The 17,091-nt window shown below is 45.7% G+C and overlaps 1 protein-coding gene across 1 annotated transcript in view; it reads right to left on the reverse strand.

The window, feature by feature from the left end:
* LOC137418787 (uncharacterized) overlaps nucleotides 1-8,256 on the reverse strand; it is a 96,343-nt gene extending 88,087 nt beyond the window's left edge. The window contains exon 1 of the mRNA XM_068104909.2: nucleotides 8,158-8,256. The gene's annotated coding sequence lies outside the window, so the exon portion shown is untranslated. The remainder of the gene's footprint in view (nucleotides 1-8,157) is intronic.
* Nucleotides 8,257-17,091: the final 8,835 nt, after the last annotated feature.

The raw sequence follows: 17,091 nt of genomic DNA on the forward strand, positions 1-17,091 counted from the left end.
TGAGTTGATGTCAGAGGCGGTAGAGTTGGGAGACCAGTCCAGATGATTGATGGCTGCTTGAAGACCGTGCCAGTTGGCCTGAGTGAAATGCCAGACTCGTCGACGCTGAGGAGGCTCTCTGAGAATGGTCAGAGAGATGTCCACTTTAACAAGCACATGATCAGATGAGCCGATTGGAGCAGAAGAAGAGCAGCAGACATTTTCAGGGAAGTTAGTCATAACCAAGTCCAGAAGAGAAGATGCTCCGTTGACTGAGATCCGGGGTTGGGAAATTGACAGATTGTGTCAGTCCCAGTGAGTCACAGAAGTCCTTTGCTGAAGAGCCATGGCTGGTGAGAGAGGTACCCACACCCAGCCAACTGGCATGGTGACAGTTGAAATCACCACATATGAGGAAGAGAGAGTTGGGATGGGTAGATAGAAGTTGGTCCATATTATCAGACAGCGAGATGTAGATGGAGTCATCACTGTTTGGTGGACGGTACACAACACACATATGAACAAAAGGTGGGAGCGAAGGGGAAGCCGTAGCCAAAGGTATTCCTGGGGGTGAGGTGGAGAGAGGGCAGTGCAGGGCGAGTGAGGAAGAGAGTTTTTTTATAAAGATAGCAACCCCACCTCCAGGACGAGGCTCAGATCTATCATACCGGAGGAGGGAGTAACCTGGGAGAGATACCAAGGAATCAGAGACATCATGAAGGAGGAAAGTTTCTGTTAAGCAGATCACGTCTGGTTTGTCAGAAGCAACCTGTATGGAGAGATCAGTTAAGTTTGAGCGAAGGCCCCGGATGTTTGAGGTCCATACTTTTAAGGAAGAGGAAGGGGGAGCATCGGATACAGAACAGGGGGGGGGGGGGGGGGGGAGCGGTAATTGTTTAATCAATAAATCACAAATATCCTTTATAGCCACATCACTTGGTCACTGTCGTTTCTGAATATCAGCTTCCAAGCTCAAAAGGTGTCTCAGATATTGCCCAGATGAGAAAGAACATAAATAAGTGATTAATAATAAAAAATAAATAAATAATAATTGTAAAATAATTATATTATTAATCAATTGGCTAACAGACTACCGAAACCAACACCATTTCATCCGAATGTAGATAAATAAAATTTTTTTTAACTGAGTCATCAGTCGAATAATTAAATAATTAATCGATTAATTGATTAATCAATAAATCAAAATATTCTTTCTAGCCACATCACTTGGTCATTCATTGTCATGTCCAAATATCAGCTTCCTCGCTCAAACGGTTCCTGAGATATTGCACAGATGAAAAAGGAAATAAATCAGGACTTATTTAATCAATAATAATTAAGTAACTCATCAATTAATTGATTAATCAAAAAACAAAACATGGAGTTTTTGCCAAAGCACTTGCTCACTCTTGTGCCGAAATTTGAGCTTCCTAACTCAAAGGATGGTTGAGATATTGCCCGGACAAACAAACAAACAAGAAACTGGCTGAAAAACTGAGTACTCCCTTTCAGCGTGCGCCATTGACGGCCCCCTTCAGCCGGCTATTGCCGGTGCGTGGCAATGACGTCACGCAGCGCCTGGAGATGGCATAGAAAAGGAGCGGTGTACAAAAGTGTGAAATAGCATTTTATGGTGTGGAAAACTTACTATGTGCAGTATACATCCAATTTTCCCACAGAGAGGGTGTAGTTTAGTGTTTAATTAATATAAGGTACCATCAGAGGGACATTGTTCCTAGTTCCCGAGAAAAAGTGGGTGGATAAACTTACCCCATTGATCAACTTGCTTTGGTCTCCCCTGATCATGTTTGGAAGGAGGGAGTGGGGGAGATGTGGGAGTGGTAGTTATATGGGCTGAGAGTGTCGTTATAGATTTTTTTGGGGGGCGGGGGGTGGGAGGGGTTACGGGGCCACAAGAGAAATTGTACTCTAATTTTACATACTAGCAACGGTACCCGCCCTACAAGCGGGGCTTCAATTGGGGGGCCCAAATGAAAAGGCAAAATATCAGAAATTGAAGGCTTTTTTTTTCTTTTAAACGATATATATAAACATCCGTTAAATCATATCACACGCAAATCATCAAAATCTAAACAGGATTTGTAGAATTTCAATAAAAGCCACATCACAGTTCATATGGGTAAATATTATTCCATCGTGTTTCAAATTTGGGCAATGGGCTCTCCAATATTCGATGTGTTCACGGTTTGAATTACGTAACGTAACGTTTGTGACGATGTTGTGACGATGTTTGTGTTCACGGTAGTGTTTGATGTGACGGTGTGAACGTAATTTCGTAATGTTTTTCGTTTTTATTTTCGTAATCGTTCAATGAACATGTAATGTTTAATGAACGTTTTTTATGAGCGTAAGAATGAGTGTAATGATCGTTAAATGAATGAATGAATGTAATAAACAATTTGATGCGAAGCGAAAGACGCCTCAGAGCTGTCACATTCACAATCGCTATGTCGTATGTACTCCCCATACGTGTTTCCTTCATTGTAAAAACTACCAAGTCAACAGTTAAAAGAATTTTGAGCCGATAGGTGTTACGGCCTTGGCAAGATCGATGGAGACAGCGAGCTGTTAGCTTATACACTGCCCAAATAGCGATGTGGAATTCTCCCATGTAGAGATTAAACTCACGTTGTTTGAACTTTGGCCGAGGTCATTATTTACTTTTAATGATGTTTATATACGAATCAAACAGAAGATAATTGGTTTTGGGTCGTCCTTTCCGCATATCTCATGGGATTGTGAGTTGGAGAGACAACCGTGATGGCGGGGAGGGGGTTGGCATTCTCTCAAGCAGGGATTCAACCCATGTCCTTATAAAAGGTCCTTGTCCGAGGTCACTGAGTCTGATCGGTACAGCCGATCGGTGCAGCCATGCAGCGATCGGTGCAGCTGTTTGTGCGGCACCCGGGAAAATAACATTATGCGGGAGGCCAAAGCTGAAATTGGAAAAACAATATACCCTATTTTACTCCAGGGGATCACAGGATTACCCACCCAAAATATCGTTGCGATCGGTTCAGACATTTTTGCGGTACCTTCGAACGGATGGACGGACAGACAGATGGATGGACAGACAGACAGACGGACGGACATTTGGTGAATTATAGTAAGATATTGGGGAAAGTAAAAGTGTGTGTGTGTGTGTGTGTATGTGTGTGTGTGTGTGTGTGTGTTATAATCACGGCCGCTGCGGGAAATGGTATCAACTGTATCAACGGGAAATGGTACAAACCCAAGTCCCTCTCTTCCATGGATATTTCACGTTATCCGATTGTTCCTTTAGTCCGATTATCATTCAGCAACACAACAATTATGGTTGAACACCTTGGAATAGCCACTCTTTCGTCTAAATGCTGAGAATTATGTTTAAAAGACTATTTGAATCACAGATTTCACGCTAGCAACGGCGGGTTAAAAGTGCCTGGCTTGCCGAACCAATTCGGGGTAAACACACACACATCACATGCGCAAAAGGCTTCATTTGGCATTCATCCATCATTCCCATATTAAATATCCCATTCTTTTCTGTCCCATCCCGCTCTTGTTATCTTCTTTTTTTTATAATAACTAGCAGAGTACCCACCCTGTGGGCGACCCTATGGGCATTCTTGTTCCAAGCGTACAACACATTTTCTGCCATCTCTTATTGAGGATATTTCCACCTGATACAACTTATTTGACTTGGGTTTCTTGATTATTTCCTTTGGCTCTCTGTTCAACTTAGGTGGCCTTGGTTTTTGAGGCATCTCAATTTTCTAGAAAAAAAATAAACATCAACCGTCACCCTCGCTAACAATACCCACGACAACCCCACACCACCCTCTTTCCTCACCTCCACCATCCTCTCACAATCCCCTATCAACCGTCACCCAAGCTAACAATACTCACGACCATCCCACACGATCTCTCGGTTCAACTTAGGTGGCTTTGCTTTTTGAGGCACCCCAATTTTTCCCCCAAAAAACGAAAGAAAAACATCAACCATCACCCTAGCTAACAGTACCCACCTCTCCCCCCCCCCCCCCCCCCTGCCCCTCTGCCATGCCCTCACAATCCCCCTACCACCGTCACCCTAGCCAACAATATGCATGACCACCCCTCACCACCCTTACACAATCCCCCATCAACTATCACCATAACTAACAATACTCACGCCCACCCCGCACCACCCCCCAGCAAACATCACCCTAGCTAGCAATACCCACGACCAACCCATGCACTCCACCCCTCCAACATCCACAATCATTAATTATTGGAATCGGAAAACTTTGGAATGCACTGTCTCTATGTACTGTCGCCAGCAGGATCACAGTGAGTTCACAATGTGATGTCACTGGCAAACTCGAAAATCGACACTGTAGGGCTTTTTTCAGCACTTTATGATTCACAAATAAAATAAAATATAATCCCCTTCAAATTAGACTGTGATTAATGATTGTCTGGTTTTCTTCGGTGTCTTTTCAGTCTTTTGGGTCTTTTTGGCATTTTTGGTGTTTTCGTCTTTAGGGTATTTAAGGGTATTTGGGTTTTTTGGGTTTTTTTTTTTGGATCTTCAGGATCTTTTGGGTCTTTGGGGTCCTTTCAATCTTTGGGTCTTTGGGGTCTTTTCGGTGTTCGGGTCTTTTGGATATTCAGGGTCTTTTCATTCTTTGGGGTCCTTTCAGTCTTTGGGGTCATTTAGGTATTTGGGGTCCTATGGGTCTTCCCGGGCCTTTTGGCTCTTCGGGTCCTCTTGGGTCTTTTCAGTCTTTGGTTTTTTTTTAGGTATTCGGGGTCTTTTGGGTCTTCCCAGGGTCTTTTGAATATTTTCAGTCTTTGGGGTCTTTTAGGTCTTCAGGTTCTTTTCAGTCTTTTTGGAATTTTGGTCCCTCTGGGTTCATTGGGTCTTCTCGGTCTTTTGGCTCCTCAGGGGGATTGGGGAGGGGGTCTTTTGGGTACTTTCTGTTAAGTATTTCAGGTTACAATTGTGGGTGGCATTAAGTCAGCTGTCCAACTAATGGGTGAAGAGCGGACATACAAACACTTGCTCCATTATTTATAAATACTAGGACGTGCCCGTACGTGGGTGCCCGTTCCTTGCCAATAAAAAAAAATAACAACAAAAAACAACTTTGAAACCACGTGGCAGTAACGACCACAGAACCCCCCCCTCTATTTACATGAAATGGTTTGGTCCATTCGCAAAGCCAGTAACGACCACAGAACCCCCCCCCCCTCTATTTACATGAAATGGTTTGGTCCATTCGCAAAGCCAAAGCGAACGGCTTGCGAGTACGGTGACCATACCTTGGGAACCACTTGTCCGATTAATTTCAAACCTTGAAAAGGCACATCCTCGGGTCCCCAGCAATATACCTGGCAAGTTTCAAGTATATCGGACCTGTAGTTGTCGAGAAAGAGCGGTCACAGACAAACACACATACACACACACACACAGAGATTACTGGAATTATAGATAGACTAGGGCATGCCCGTACTATATATATATCTAAAATTATATCCCCCCCCTCTATTTACATGAAATGGTTTGGTCCATTCGCAAAGCCAAAGCGAACGACCACAGAACCCCCCCCTCTATTTACATGAAATGGTTTGGTCCATTCGCAAAGCCAAAGCGAACGGCTTGCGAGTACGGTGACCATACCTTGGGAACCACTTGTCCGATTAATTTCAAACCTTGAAAAGGCACATCCTCGGGTCCCCAGCAATATACCTGGCAAGTTTCAAGTATATCGGACCCGTGGTTGTCGAGAAACAGCGGTCACAGACAAACACACAGACAAACACACAGACACACATACACACACACATACACACAGAGATTACTGGAATTATAGATAGATACCTTACAAGTACAACCGAATGGAATAAGAAAACGTGTTCTTGGCGGTGTCATTTGGTGCACCATCCATGTTCGCGCTTGGCGAGGTCGACCCCCATCACTACGCCTATGCGTAAAGGTGTTCATAGCGAGCCAATCGCTGGATAGTCTACCTCTTGTTCCACAGAGACCCTCTCACGTCACAGACACCTTGCGAATAGGATACACTCCAGTAAACAATTTAAAATGTCTAGTCTCTGCCCTATCCTGTAGGGCAGAGAGTGGACATATCGGAAAATCCTATCTATCTATTCTGCGTAAAATATCCTGCATAAAATTATACGTAAAAATTAACACTCGTGAAATGCAACAATAACCCTATGTAACATACAAAGTATAATGCGAATTTGTTACCACTGAACTAAATCAATGAAATTATGAGACTTATAATAACGATGGTTGCAATTACATCTTTGATTGGACATGAAAATTCATAGGATCGGTTCAAACATTATAATGTTTAAAATGACGAGGATCGATCAAAGATTGAATTAAGATGGCGTAAATGGAGGTTGTAAATGGAGGGTTTAAATAGAGGACGTAAATCGTGGGTGTAAATGGAGGGTGAAAATAGATTGTGTAAATAGTGGGTGTAAATATAGGGTGTAAATAGAGGGTGTAAATAGAGGGTATAAATAGAGGGTGTAAATAGAGGATGTAAATAGAGGGTATAAATAAAGGATGTAAATAGAGAGTTTAAATAGAGGGTGTAAATAGTAGGTGAAAATAGATTGTGTAAATATAGGGTGTAAATAGAGGGTGTAAATAGAGGGTGTAAATAGAGGGTATAAATAGAGGGTGTAAATAGAGGGTGTAAATAGAGGATGTAAATAGAGGGTATAAATAAAGGATGTAAATAGAGAGTTTAAATAGAGGGTGTAAATAGTAGGTGAAAATAGATTGTGTAAATATAGGGTGTAAATAGAGGGTGCAAATAGAGGATGTTAATAGAGGGTTTAAATAGAGGATGTAAATAGAGGGTGTAAATAGTAGGTGAAATTAGATTGTGTAAATAGAGGGTGTAAATATAGGGTGTAAATAGAGGGTGTAAATAGAGGGTGTAAATAGAGGGTGTAAATAGAGGGTGTTAATAGAGGGTGTAAATAGAGGGTGTAAATAGAGGGTGTAAATAGAGTATGTAAATCGAGGGTGTACATAGAGAGTTGAAATATAGGGTGTAAATAGAGGGTGTTAATAGAGGGTTTAAATAGAGGTTGTAAATCGTGGGTGTAGATAGAGGGTGTAAATAGAGATTTTAATAGAGGGTGTAAATCGTGGGTGTAGATAGAGGGTGTAGATAGAGGGTGTAAATAGAGTGTGTAACTAGAGGGCGTAAGTGGAGGATTTAAATAGAGGGTGTAAATCGTTGGTGTAAATAGAGGCTGTAAATCGTGGGTGTAAATAGAGGGTGTAAATAGAGAGTTTAAATAGAGGGTGTAAATAGAGGATGTAAATAGAGGGTGTAAATAGAGGATGTAAATAGAGGGTGCAAATAGAGGATGTTAATAGAGGGTTTAAATAGAGGGTGTAAATCGTGGGTGTAAACAGAGGATGTAAATAGAGGATGTTTATAGAGGCTTTAAATAGAGGGTGTAAATCGTGGGTGTAGATAGAGGATGTAGATAGAGGGTGTAAATCGAGGGTGTAAATAGAGGGTGTAAGTAGAGGGTATAAGCAGAGGATGTAAGTAGAGGATTTAAATAGAGGGTGTAAATCGTTGGTGTCAATAGAGGCTGTAAATCGTGGGTGTAAATAGAGGGTGTAAATAGAGGGTGTAAATCGTGGGTGTAAATAGAGGGTGTAAATAGAGGGTGTAAATGGAGGGTGTAAATATTGGACGGTGTAATATGGTTCCCATGACTTACATAATGTTTGTCTTTGTTTTAGAATGTGTAACATACTATCCCGTAACACACTCACCTCTCGGCTGTCTAGTTTGGGTTCAAATCCCGACCCAGGTAAAAACTGTCACCCAGGCGGGCGTACCGTCTCCCGGAATTTTTGGTGGGTATTGTTATACATTAGTTGGTGCGGAGTTATCGCCGGCATCCTGAACGAATTACAATCCCTGTCCTCGCTACTGCTGGCACGTGGATGGCAAACCGCTCAGCAAGACCGCAAGCTGAGAAACTACTTCGGTCGAACCAACGTTCTGTAACATGACTCACTTGTAAGTTTATTATGTTGTAACCACTTACCTGTTGGAATGTTAATGGCAATTAGCTTGTCGATTTTGCGTCTACCTGTGCAATATCCCGATTTCGAAATATACTTACAATGCACTGCGATGTCTGGATTCCCAGGCAGATAGGGCAGTTCAGGTGAAAAAGTACACCTGTTTCAGGAGCAATGGGGAGGTGGACAGCGCAAGTGGGATTTTATGTGAATCGAAGTGGTGTGATTGTGTGACGTGTGATACACGCACACCCGGGCCCACACAACGCCCACACAGTTTGATTGCCACTTCCTGTGAAAAACACCTTCATTTCAGGGAACAAGGTCATTGTGTAAAGTACTCTTGTGAAACTTTCGCTCTGACTTGCCAGGACTTGCGAAGGACAGCTCCAATTTCGGGAATGTGGAAATGTGGAAACTAGAACGGCATTTGGTAGAGCGCACACCTCTACCAAGAGTGTGTAAATAGAGGGTGTAACTAGTGAGACGTTTTGTATCAACTGATCGGCCGGATCTGGATTCGGACCTGAACCTAATGGAACCGGTATATTCTTGTCGCTTAACCAACTCATCCACCAAGTTTGTCATAATCCATCCATAACTTAACTTCAGAGATATCGACTTTATCGTCCTATATATATCGTTTTTAGCTCCATCACTCAATGGTAAAGAATCACTTAAAAACATCGAGCACCAGGATCCGCATCTTCACCAAAATCGAATCATTTCGTCATTGTCACACACCCAACGTCTCCACCAGGTTTCGTCCAAATCTGTCAGCAACGTTTTGAGATATCCTCTTTACAAACAAATGGACAAATAGTGGTGAAAACAACCTTTGGTTGCGGAGGTAACAAGAAAGAGCAATAAGAGATTGCAGACCCTTGCCAGGACTTGTTTTGTGTAGAAAATAAATGGAACGATGTACTGAATGAAATGTCGTTGATTGCAAATGAGAGATCTAAATAGTCTATAGTGAACTCACACAGTGACGGACTGGGACTAAGAATGGCCCAGGTATATTTAAGCACACCGGTCCAAATAGGCAATTATTTATTTCATTTTTTCACCAGATATTTTTCAACTCTAATTCAACGTTCATGTCTCAGCTAAAAAATTATGTTCTTAGTATCATTAGATGTGTTTCGGTTCCGGTTTCCGGTTCCTCGGGCGAGTGAAGCGTACTTCGAGCTCTCCACGGCATCGAAGTTTGAGTGTTTTCCCATTCTTGTCTTTGTCAAATTTCCACTGGTTATTTTGCTGTGTACGTGTTATTGTGTGTTTCTGGTTGGTATTGGTTTGTAATTCGTACAAACTTGTGTGTAGTTAATCGTTTACTGTGTCGTACCTCGTGCGCGGCCTGGTAACTTGGGGCTTCCCTCCCCCCGTCGGTGTTTTGTCGATTTGGGTTCTTTCCTTCGCTGTATTGCTTGTTTCTTTTAGTTTATTTTCTCCCCCTCACCTCACCTCCCTAGACAAAGAATTCTATATTGATTCTTTCTCTCCTCCCGGACACGTGCTTGTTCGCTCTCCTCCTCGTCTCGACTTGTGCCCCGCCCCCTGTATCTCGTTTTTCCTCCGCCTCTGCTCCTTCTTTCTCAAATCCACGTTCTCGATTGGAGACTTTTCCCAGATTGTTTTTCATGGTTTTCATGGTTCTGTTTGGATATTGTTGGAATATGTTTAAACCGCAGCCGTGATGCTGACGCCGCCCCCCCTCCCCCCCCACCCCCCCCGAATTTCCATGTTTTAAACGTTTCCCAGTGTGTACCCTGGTCAGAATAGGTACACCGTATCCCTGCGTGTCGTAAGAGACGACTAAGGGTTGGCGTCAGGAAGGGCATCCGGCCATAAAAACATTGCCTCAAAAAGAGAACCATGACAATTACAACTACATATGGGCAGGGTGCAGCCCGAAGTGGAGATCGGTTTCTGAGGTTTGGGACATGGAATGTAGGGACAATGACAGGGAGATCAGGAGAAGTGGTGGAAGTATTGCTCAGAAGAAGAGTGGACATATGTTGTGTGCAAGAGATGAGATGGAAGGGAAGTGGTGTGAGAATGGTGAAGGGTAGGCAGGGACAGAAATACAAGTTTGTGTGGCAAGGGTGCCCGGAGGGCGTGAATGGTGTTGGTGTCCTGTTTTCTGAGGAGTTTGTAGACAGTGTGGTGAGTGTGACTAGAGTGAGTGATAGGTTGATGATGGTGAAAATGATTGGAAAGCTCTTGGTGAACGTCATCTCGGGATATGCTCCGCAGGTTGGTCGGAGCGATGAAGAGAAGGACAAGTTCTGGTGTGCGATAGAGAAGCTGATGGAAAACATGAAAGATGAGGAAGTTGTGGTGGGAGGAGACCTGAATGGACATGTGGGAAGGAATATGGATGGTTTTGAGGGAGTTCATGGGGGTTACAGATATGGTGTGAGAAATGGAAAAGGTGAAAGGATTTTGGAGTTTGCTGATGGAGCTGATTTGTTGATTTGTAATACTCAGTTCCAGAAAGAGGATAATAAGCTTGTTACATACACGTCAGGTGGGTCGACGACAACCGTTGACTACCTGATGATGGTGCGTAGGCGAGATAGGGGGCACCTCCGGGACACAAAGGTGATCCCGGGGGAGGAGGCTGTTTCACAGCACCACTTGGTTGTCTGCGACATAAGGGTGAAAGGTGCGAGGAGAGCGCGGCGGGTGAAGTACCAACCAAGAATGAAGATGTGGAGGTTGAAAGAGGTGACAGTAAGGGAGGCATTAAAAGAGAGGCTGAGTAGGGTAGAGGATGATGTGGTTGAGCTTGAAAGTGGTTGGATGTCAATGAAAGCTAGTCTGTTGGGAGCCGTTGGTGAGGTATGTGGATGGACAAAAGGACCTATGGGCAGGGTGCAGATTATGGTGGGATGATGCACTCGGAAAATGCACAGGCACTCGGAAACATGGTGGTGGGATGATGAAGTTGGAAAGAGGATTGACGAGAAGAGGAAGAAGTTCAAGGAGTGGCAGAAGGCGAAGGGTACGGGAGCAGAAACAGCAGAGCATGAAAGTTATAAGGCAGCCAGGAAGGCTGCAAAGAAAGAGGTAGCAAAGGCGCAGGAGGCATGGAGGAAAATGTTCGGAGAACGCTTGGATTCGGAAGAGGGTCAGAAAGCAGTATTCAGGATTGCAAAGCACATAGCGAAAGAGAGGTGTGATGTGATGGGGGTGAGTTGCTTGAAGGATGAAGTGGGACAAATCGTTGTCGACCCAGATGGAATTAAAGGAAGATGGAAAAGATATATGGAAATGCTGTTGAATACAGAGAATGAATGGGATGGCAACATAGAGAGTAACCCAGTTTTAGGACCGGCAGAGAAGATAACTGAGAAGGAAGTTGAGGAAGCGATAAAAGCAATGAAGAGTGGAAAAGCGGGAGGGCCGACGGGAGTTGTGGGAGATATGTTGAAGGCAGCAGGAAGTTGGGGTGTGAAGAGAATGACAGAGATCTGTAATCTGGTGGTGAAAGAAGGCCGCATTCCAGTGGATTGGGAACTCAGTACCCTCGTCCCTCTATACAAGGGGAAAGGTGACCCTCTGGAGTGTGGCTCGTACCGAGCGATAAAGTTATTGGAGCATGGAATGAAGGTATTGGAAAGGGTGTTGGAGAGGAGGATAAGGAAGAAAGTGAAGATCGACGAAATGCAGTTTGGATTTATGCCAAGAAGAGGAACGACAGATGCGCTTTTCATTGTGAGGCAGTTGCAGGAGAAGTACATGGAGAAGAGGAAGAAGTTGTTTTTTGGGTTTGTTGATCTGGAGAAAGCATTCGATAGGGTTCCACGCAAAGTATTGACATGGGCATTGAGGAAGTTAGGAGTGGAGGAATGGTTGATCAGAGTAGTGATAGCAATGTACAAAAGAGCGCGCACAGCAGTAAGGATGAAGGACGGGAACAGTGGTGAGTTTGAGGTGAAGGTGGGAGTGCATCAGGGGTCGGTACTAAGTCCACTACTATTTGTAGTTGTGATGGAGGTGCTGGCTCAGAACGTAAAGGAGGGTTTTCCGTGGGAGTTGTTGTATGCAGATGATCTGGTGTTGATTGCGGAAAGTATGGATGGACTGAAGGAAAAGATGAACAAGTGGAAGGAATGTATGGAGACAAAAGGTCTGAAGGTGAATATCAGAAAGACGAAGGTGATGGCAAGTGGTAAAGCATGTGGTGAGGTGGAAAGAACTGGGAACTGGCCGTGTGCTGTGTGCAGGAAGGGTGTCGGAGTGAACTCCATTCAATGTACAATGTGCGATGAGTGGGTTCATCAAAAATGTAGTGGTCTGAGAGGGTCATTTACCAGTGTGGCAGCTACATTCAAATGTAAGGTGTGCACAGAGGGAGCTGCAGATGGAGGAAATGTTGAGTTGGATCTTGGAGACGGCGTGAAGCTGGAAGGTGTGAAAACATTTTGCTACCTCGGAGACATGCTGAATGGAGAAGGTGGATCAGACTCGGCAACGGTTGTTCGAGTGAGATGTGCATGGAAGAAGTTTCGGGAACTGAGAGGCATGCTGATGAGGAGGAGAGTGTCGCTGAAGCTGAAGGGAAAGGTGTATGCTGCATGTGTGAGAAGTGTTATGATTTATGGGAGCGAGACATGGGTAATGAACGTAGAGCAGCAACGAAGGCTGGAAAGGGTGGAAATGCGAATAGTTCGATGGATGTGCGGAGTATCGTTGAGAGAGAGGAAGACAAATTATGAATTGCGAAAGATGATGGGAATATTGCCTGTGATTGATGCTGTGAAGAGGAACAGGTTGAGATGGTTTGGTCATGTGTTGAGGAAGGATGAAAGTGACTGGTTGAGAAGAGTGATGGAAATTAATGTAGAAGGAAGTAGAGGATGGGGAAGACCTAGAAAGACTTGGCTAAATATGGTGGAAGAAGAAATGCGAGCAATGGGGTTAACAAGGAGAGATGCAGAAAATAGGGCAAAATGGAGAAGATTGTCATGGGGACCGCAAGGCTAACCCCCGCTCTAGCAGGGAAAATGGCCTTAAAATGCATATTGTTGTTGTTGTATCATTAGATGTGTGCAACCAATGCAAGACCGAAATAAAAATTTCGAATTATTGAACAGGGTTAATCTGGACTGGCTTGTTTACTTGGAGCGACTTTAAATAACCAAATCCGCACTCGTTTGCTTACACACAATTTAAAAAGACCAAAAGTCTAACAGCGGCGTAGCCGGGCTTGTAAAATATTATAAACCACAAACACGTGTGATTAGCTTTTTAATCAGTCGTTAATACTGTCTATAACATTAAACAAAGAAATTTGGAGGAATCCCTACATGTGTAAGGTAAGTTTTACTTACAGAACTGAGCGAAGATCTACTGTAATCTATATACCCCACAAGGGTTTGGTAAATAACATGACCCTTCCTGCCGTTAAAGTGGCGTTTTTCGTCGTGGCCTTTTGAAACCCACCAATAAAAGTTTTGTTTTGAAAACCACCAATGAAACCCACTTTTTAACACAAACTTTTTTACTTTTTTTAACACAAAACTGAAAGGTAGGAAGCCCGGGTTGTGCTCATTTACCAAGCAGCGAGCTAGCACTTGCCAAGCCAGCCATTCATTAACGGTTTTGAATGGAATGCTTGCTCGAATGCTTAAACCACTTCGCGATCTCTCCACAAGAAACTTGGTAAATGAACACACACCCAATGTTCTTGAGACCCGACGATAGATCGACTGTAATCTATATACCCCAAAGAGTAATGACCCTCCCTGAGCTCCCGTAATGAGCGGGTATACTTGTAAATTCAAATATCGGTCGGTGGAGTCAGCCGTCGTAATGACATCATAGACGTAATGACGTAAACGGACACAAAACAGCCGCTACTTTAATATTGTTATGTCGGTGGGGTAGCAATATGTAGAGCCAGATAGATCTGTGTCGGTAACGTGCTTCGTCTGTCGCGGTAAGGAATCTACCCTGTAATAAGTTTCATGTGTAGGCGTTTTGTCGGTTAAGAGTATACCTGTGAGCATACCAGGATGTTCGAGTGATAAGTAGAGTTCGGGATTAAAAGATAACGCCCTTTGTGTCCACACAGGGTAGTCAAACCTTTGTTCCTTTTGGCACCGCAACCACTTAGACACTTAGTTAGGACTAGCAGAAGTACCTGGCATTGCCGGGCGGGGGAGAGGAGGGGAACGGGGGGGGGGGGGGGGGGGGGAAGGGGGAGCGAGCCCCTTGGCAAAGCGAGCAATTTTTTTTTTCATAGCATCATAGCGTCATAGCATTCATAGCGTTTCATAGCATTTCATAGCGTTTCATAGCATCATAGCGATTTTTTTTTTTCATAGCGTCATAGCGTTCATAGCGTCATATCGTTCATAGCGTCATAGCGTTCATAGCGTCATAGCGTTCATAGCGTTTCATAGCATCATAGCGATTTTTTTTTTCATAGCGTCACAGCGTCATAGCGTTCATAGCGTTCATAGCGTCATATTGTTCATAGCGTTCATAGCGTCATATCGTTCATAGCGTTTCATAGTGTCATAGCGATTTTTTTTTTCATAGCGTCATAGCGTCATAGCGTTCATAGCGTCATAGCGTCATCACGTGATCGCTCTGAGCGAGCTCTGAGCGTCATAGCGATTTTTTTTTTCATAGCGTCATAGCGTCATAGCGTTCATAGCGTTCATAGCGTCATATCGTTCATAGCGTCATAGCGGTCATAGCGTCATCACGTGATCGCTCTGAGCGAATCAGCACCCACCTGCTCTGATTCCGTTGATTCCGTGCGCTGAAATGCGCTGAGGTAAATATGAATAAAAAATATGGATCATCAAATATTTTAGTGTTCGGCCATGTTCGTCCCAGGCTTAATGGCCATGTCTATGCCAAATATCAAGCACGTAAGCCTCTCCGTTTAGGAGTCTATCGGTAACATTACACACACACACACACACAAACTGTGTTTTATATATATAGATATCCTTAGTGCAACATTAAACGACTCCCTTCCCGGACAGTGACTTCGGAAGGAACAGGCAAAGAAACCAGGCCGGGGCACTGCCGATGATGGCCGCCGCCAATTACACCTCCGACGGGCCTAACCTCATCGCGTGCCACGTGCTATTGTCGTGGCAGTGATTCTAAGTATACCAGAATAATGAGTATTTTCCCCCCGTGATACCCTTCCAATCCCCTGGGGGGCAGTCTAAGACCATAAATGACATTTCCACTCTCTGCTAGACGATGTCCACCTGGGAGGTCCGAGCGAGGCGGGAAGCAGACTGTGTATTGTCACTCCGCTCCCCAGCCGTGTTATGGTCTCCCTGTGGCCTTGCCCCCCCCCCACCCCCCGAGGCTCCTCACTGTCTGGACCACCTCTTTGATTTCTCAGTATGGGATGAGGGGGGGGGGGGGGGGAGGGTGTGAACCATGTATAATGACCGGCTTGACGGTGAGAACTCTAATGTTTCAGTGTGTGCCGATTGAGGCAGCCTCTTGTTTATGTAAGTTGTAAGGGACTGCTCTTACATCTGAAAGCAACTTTTCTGCCCTTACATATCTCTGAAATATTCCGTGCACATTAATTAATAATTTCTATAATATACCTCATGTACCCCAGTTCCAGTGCTTCCTGGGGTTCTTCCAGGGTTAAGGGGGAACGGGGGGCTGACTGCTGCCACCACAGCTGGCGTCATGGAGAGGATCTTGTCTGGAGGGGAGAGGGACGGTTCTTTGACCCGGTGGCGGCAAAGTCCAGGGCCCCAGTAGCAGGTGAGATCTTTCTCGGAATATCAGTGACTTTTTTTGCCGCCACTGAGCAAAGGGGCCTGTCTTGGCTGATCTCCGGCACAGATCCAAGAGCTATGAGGTAAAGGGGAAAGAACTGTGTGCAGAGGTTTGTTATAGGAGGTAAAAGTTGCTTAGGCCTGAGCAGGGGGAGAGTGTACCAGGAGGCCGAGCAGCTTGGACACTCGACATGTCACGAGCATTGGAAAGTGGCTGGAAGTGGCCCACGTTTGGACATGGGTAGGCCCGGCGGGAGTGTTGGGTGGTGGCGTACTTGGGTGCGCGCCCCAAAACACCTCGTCCATGGTACAAGGGGAAGGAGGCCGACCTGAGAGGAAGTCGGAATACTCCCTTGGAGGGCCTAGCCCGGCGACACAAAGGAATCCACGGGTGCTGGACTCCAGTCTCCATGGGCGTCGGACTCCAGACTCCATGGGCGTCAGACTCCAGTCTCCACGGGCGCCGGACTCCAGTCTCCACGGGCGCCGGACTCCAGTCTCCACGGGCGCCGCACTCCAGTCTCCACGAGCACCGGACTCCAGTCTCCATGGGTGCCGGACTCCAGTCTCCATGGGTGCCGGACTCCAGTCTCCACGGGTGCCGGACTCCAGTCTCCACGGGTGCCGGAATCCAGTCTCCACGGGCGCCGGACTCCAGTCTCCACGAGCGCCGGACTCCAGTCTCCACGAGCGCCGGACTCCAGTCTCCACGAGCGCCAGACTCCAGTCTCCAAGAGCACCGGACTCCAGTCTCCACGAGCGCCGGACTCCAGTCTCCACGAGCGCCGGACTCCAGTCTCCAAGAGCGCCGGACTCCAGTCTCCACGAGCGCCAGACTCCAGTCTCCAAGAGCACCGGACTCCAGTCTCCACGAGCGCCGGACTCCAGTCTCCACGAGCGCCGGACTCCAGTCTCCATGAGCGCCGGACTCCAGTCTCCAAGAGCACCGGACTCCAGTCTCCAAGAGCGCCGGACTCCAGTCTCCACGAGCGCCAGACTCCAGTCTCCAAGAGCACCGGACTCCAGTCTCCACGAGCGCCGGACTCCAGTCTCCACGAGCGCCGGACTCCAGTCTCCATGAGCGCCGGACTCCAGTCTCCAAGAGCACCGGACTCCAGTCTCCAAGAGCGCCGGACTCCAGTCTCCACGAGCGCCGGACTCCAGTCGCCATGAGCGCCGGACTCCAGTCTCCAAGAGTGCCGGACTCCAGTCTCCATGAGCGCCGGACTCCAGTCTTCATGAGCGCCGGACTCCAGT

The sequence above is a fragment of the Myxine glutinosa genome, chromosome 10 (genome assembly GCF_964187855.1).
Source record: "Myxine glutinosa chromosome 10, kmMyxGlut1.1, whole genome shotgun sequence".
Classification (NCBI taxonomy): domain Eukaryota; kingdom Metazoa; phylum Chordata; class Myxini; order Myxiniformes; family Myxinidae; genus Myxine; species Myxine glutinosa.